Genomic DNA, 6,099 nt, shown 5'->3' on the forward strand with positions numbered 1-6,099 from the left:
AATTTCATAATTATTATATATATGAACATGATGTTTGTTAGGATTTAGGCTTTATATTCAATTTTTTAAATAAAAAATATTTAATTAGGTTTTAGGTTTTTTTTACTTTTTTTCATTTAGCATTTAGATGTTTGATTTTGGTTTTTTAAATAAAGTGAATATTTAATTAGGTATTTTAGTGTTTTTATTTTTAATCAACATTACATAGGATTCTATATGGTTAATTTTAGTTAGAAACTTACAATTTTAGTGTTTTTTTCAATTAGCATATATGTAAATGATGTTTGTTTAGGATTTTGGTTTTTATTTAAATTTTATTTTTTAAATAACATGAACCATGAATATTTTATTAAGTTTTGGGTTTTTAATATTTTTTCAAATAACATTTAGGTATTTATGTATTTTTCTTTTCAATCAACATTAAACTTGATTCCACATGCTTGATTTTAGTTATAAACTTAGAATTTTATGAGTTTTATTTTTTAATTATTATATATATAAACGATGTTTGTTAGGATTTAAGTATTTTATTTTTTTATAGCATGAATACTTAATTAGGTTTTAGGTTATTTATGCTTTTTTTGTCCTTTTCACTATGCATTTGTGCTCACCCTAGTTTGGATTGGGCTTGAAAATTATCCTTTTTCCCACTTGAGGTGAAACTTACAACCAAACAGTATAAATGGTGTGCATTATCCAAATATAAAGTGTGAGTTCCTTGTTATCAAAGAAAAACAAACCCACCCCGTTGGCAAGAACCACTTTTCCTTTAAAATGCTCTTTCAATGGAAAGATGGTTCCCAAGAGGTGGCATGTAACCGATGCCCTTAATAAAAAAATCAAAATCAAAGTTTCTCTAAAAATAAATTAAAAAAATCAAAGTGGACAAATATGCCTGACCTTGGCTCAACTTAACCTTGTCTAAGCTAAATTTTTTCTATTTGTTATATAGAGAAACTGCCCCAGAATCACAGACTTAGTCACTTTGGCTCGTCCTGCCATACTTACGGCCACTATCCTGGCAGCATAAAACTTTGTAAGCTTACTCCTCACTCCTAGAGGGTCACCAAGCTTTGGCTTGAGCAGGAATTGATAGCCATGGAATTCGAACCTAGACCACTCAAGCCCCATCTCACTGTGCCAAACCCCTTGGGGCTTGACTAAGACAAATTATTTTAGTGTAGTGAACCTCAGCTTGGCTTAGTCAATCAAAATTTTCACCAATGTCGATTCCAGAAATTCAGTTTGACAAGAACCGATCATGTTAAGCCCCCAAGTTATTCAACTTCACCCAACAACTCAATTAACCTCATTTGGGAGCATATAATTTGAGGGAGTTTCTAAATCAAAATTTGGGTACCAGTAATTTGGTGGGTATTAGAGTCACTACAAGAAAAATGTTAATTAATGACGAAAATAATATGTCACAAATTTGTGACGGATTAGCTAGAGAAAATTAGTTATCCTTAAAATCGGAATTAGTTGCAGAATTATCGATGGAAAAATTTTGTCTCAAAATCCGTCACTAATTAACGATGAATTAACGACAAAAAAAATCGTCTTAAACTCTGTCGCTAATTAACGATGATTTTTTTTCTTAAACTCCATCACAACTTCGTGACGGATGAGCAACAAAAAAATTTCGTTGCTAATTAGCAATGGATTTTGAGATAGAATTTGTATGTCGCTAAGCCGTCACTACTTTTCGATGTAAAATGGCTCATCTAGGGTGCGAAATTCTCTCCCTTCTCTCTCTCTCTCTCTCCTCTTCCGCCGATCCACCTCCCTTTCTCCTCCCTTGCTCGATCCCTCTCTATCGCCTTCCATCCTTCCAGCAGACGCCGACTACCAAAGTCGCCGGCCACCCCTCCGAACACCACCACCATCTCCTTCTTCCCTGCTGCCACCGACAACCACCGACTGTCGGCCACCCCCTCTTCGATCGCCGCCATCTCCCCTTGTTCCCTCCGCGACCCACCGCTTGTTCCTCTCGCTCTAACAACTCGGCCGAAGCCCACCAGCGACCACGCAGGTGAGCTCGCCTATTCACTGCCTCCCGTACCCTCGTGCCTCCCCCCTATCCCTCTTTTTAACCAGTCGGCAGGGGGCCCCACCCCCTTGCCGTTGGTCCTTTTCGGTAGGGGGCTCCACCCCCCTGCCTTTGTGTTTGCTCAGCCGACAAGGGGCTCTGCGTATATGCATGATTGAAGTATAATTTTTTTTTACAGCCTTAGAATTACATATATGCATGATTGAATCACTATGATTTTTTTTTTACAGCCTTAGAACACATATATAAATGATTGAATCAGAATGATTTTTTTTAATGTCTTATAACACATATATGCATGATTAAATCACTATAAAATTTTTTGACAACCTTAGAACACATATAAGCATGATTTCATCACTATAAATTTGTTTTGACAACCTTAGAACACATATATGCATGATTAAATCACTACAAATTTTTTTTGACAGCATTAGAACATATATATGCATGATTGAATCACTATAAAACAATTTTGATAACCTTAGAACACATATATGCATGATTGAATCACTATAAATTTTTTTGACAATCTTAGACCACATATATGTATGATTGAATCACTATAAATCTTATTTGACAACCTTAGAACACATATATGCATGATTGAATCACTATAATTTTTTTTGACACCTTTAGAGCACATGTACGCATGATTGAATCACTATACAATTTTTATGACAACCTTAGAACACATATATGCGTGATTGAATCATTATGAATTTTTTTTGACAACCTTAAAACACATATATGCATGATTGAATCACAATAGATTTTTTTTGACAACCTTAGACTACATATATGTATAATTGAATCACTATAAAAAATTTTGACACCTTTTGAACACATATATGCATGATTGAATCACTATAAAATTTTTATGATACTCTTAGAACACATATATGCATGATTGAATCACTATACAATTTTTATGACAGCCTTAGAACACATATATGCATGATTGAATCACTATAGATTTTATTTGACAACCTTATAACACATATATGCATGATTGAATCACTATAATTTTTTTTGATACCTTTTGAACACATATATGCATGATTGAATCACTATAATTTTTTTGACACCTTTTGAACACATATATGCATGATTGAATCACTATAAAAATTTTATGACACCCTTAGAACACATATATGCATGATTAAATCATTATGATTTTTTTTTACAACCTTAGAACATATATATGCATGATTGAATCACTATGTAATTTTTTTGACAACCTTACAACATATATATGCATGATCGAATCACTATGAACTTTTATTGACAACCTTAGAACACATATATGCATGATTGAATCACTATGAAATTTATTTGACAGCCTTAAAAAATATATATGCATGCTTGAATCACTATGATATTTTTTGACAACCTTAGAACACATATTTGCATGATCGAATCACTATGAATTTTTTTTATCAGCCTTAGAACAAATATATAAATGATTGAATCAGTATGAAATTTTTTTGACAACCTTAGAACACATATATGCATGATTGAATCACTATAAATTTTTTTTACAACATTAGAACACATATATGCATGATTGAATCACTATGAAATTTTTTGACTGCCTTATAACACATATATGCATGATTGAATCACTATGAAAGTTTTTTGACAATTTTAGAACACATATAAGCATGATTTCATCACTATAAATTTTTTTTGACAACCTCTGAATTCTATTAATGTCCTTCACTTTATTGCTAGTCTATGTGTCATTCAACCATGTTACTTTGATTGCCTTAGATTATATACATTGCATATAATTTATTTCATTATATTTTATTTATTAATACTAAAATTTTGATTCTCTTGTAAGATGTTGGAGATGATCAACGTAGAGGAGCTGATGGAGGCATAGATGGAGAGGCAGATCGAGACAATGAAGAGGATGATGCTCTAAATCTTGGCGAAGGTTAGCTTCATGTGTTGAATTTGTTTCACGTACTTGTTGTTTCAAATAAAACTCTTTGTATATGTTTACTTGTAACTAATTAGAACTTGGCGAGGATTATCTTGGGTTATTAAACTTGTTTCACTTATAACTTGTGTTAATTTTGTTTCACCTACTTTGTATATATATATTTTATGTGTACTTTATTTTTTATACACAGGTTATATAAATTATATAACGAGAAATTTTTTCTCGATATTTATATTTCAAACAAAATTATTTTATTTTATTTTTAAATTTTACGACATATTAGCAACGGATATTATCCATTGCTAATATTCAGCGATGAATTTTTCAAAGAAATTCAATCGCAAATTGGCGACGGTATTTGGCGATGAATAATATCCGTCGCCAATTTAACGATAGATTAGGGACGGATATTTATCTGTCTCAAAAAACTAAATCAGCCGATGTTTTACGATGGAATATAATCCATTGCTAATCAGTCGCTAAATTGGTGATGGATATTAGAGACGGATATGTATTCGTCGTTAAATTTTAGCGATGGATATGTATCTGTCGCAAAACCAAATCAGTACTTATTTAACGATGGATCATGATATTCGTTAATCCATCACGAATTAATTATGAAAGTAGCAACATATAAGTTCTGGAGTTAATTAGCGATCAAAAAATTATGACGGACGTTATCTATCGCTAAGCCATCGCTAAACAATTCAACGACAGATTAGCGTTGAATAGCATCCGTCGCTAATTCATAAAATTCTTGTAGTGAGTTGATCCACCAGAAACTCAACACTGACTACTATTTCAAAAACTTGGATATGAAAAAAAATCTCAAAACAAGAAAGAATTTAGCAGCACCAAATCTCTCTCATCTTAGATGTAGTAGTTGGCAACTCTATCATGAACACCCTTGTCATCTCCCTTTTCAACTCTTTTTTTTTGTTGTAAATGGTTGTTTGGGAGCTAGTAGTTAAGAAGGATATCTTAACCATATGAGGCCACCAAACCCCATCTCATCTCTTAAGATTTGTTACATTGAAGCTCTCAAGTCTCAAAAGGGTGGGTGTTAGTGATTCGGTGGATTTCCTCAACTACCAACTAATTACGTGCTCCTAAACAAAACCACCCTCAATTTTGGAATTGGAAAGTACTACCTTTAAATGTAGCACGTGTCAAATTTTGCTTTAAGCACATATTCAAATTAATAAATGTCTAAACTACTACTACTGTTCCTCAATAGCATTTTCAATTCTTCTTTCCCAAACAACCATTACCAGAAGAAAGTTGACCACGTGACAGAGGTGATCACCCGGATCACTTAACCAACCAATAGCATTCCAAAGTGTTGGCTATGGGTACCATGTGTTTTTTTTTTTGGGTCCCATCACTTAGATTCTCTTTCTCTCTCTAGAGAGAATAGCTTGAGCGCTAAAAGATCTTATTGCACAAAAATTTGTACATTAAGCACTTGATGGGAAACAGATCAGGTCATGCTGAACATGAGCGTTTTTTCTCATGCTGACATCGTGGCCATCCGATTTGCATTTTTAAAAAGCTCAAAAGTTAACAAAAACCAGGTGGCATTCATCCAAAATGCAAACAGACGGCCACGATGTCGGCACGAGAAAAAACGCTCATGTTCAGCATGACCTGATCTGCCTCGAGCAGTTGTAGGGCCCAAAGTCATAATGGAGGACAATCCTGTACTTAATGAAGAATTTGTGTGCCATGTAATTGCACCTGATCCGGACTCAGTTTGAGCGGCCTCCATCCTACTTCCCTTCAGCCATCAGCTTACAGTCCCAACCCGAGCTTGGACGCAGAGCAGCCCAAGTCTTGCGACCACGCCCAAAAGATGAGACTAAAAAGTCAAAGGGTAAAAACGTCATTTCGGAGAAACCAAAGCTTCCACGTTACCTTTGTCTTCTTCTCCAAGTAAGAAACGTCAACTTCAAGAAACAGCCCATCATCAACCGACGCGGATAAGGAAAGTTCTGAGGTACTTTAGTCATTACTCATTAGAAGAAGGATGTTTTCGTCATTGGGGAAAGCTTTTACCGTCGCCAGTCCCACCTCAAAAATTATAAATGATCAAGTCGCG

Source organism: Nuphar pumila, chromosome 5, assembly GCF_984573655.1.
Source record: "Nuphar pumila chromosome 5, dmNupPumi1.hap1.1, whole genome shotgun sequence".
Lineage (NCBI taxonomy): Eukaryota > Viridiplantae > Streptophyta > Magnoliopsida > Nymphaeales > Nymphaeaceae > Nuphar > Nuphar pumila.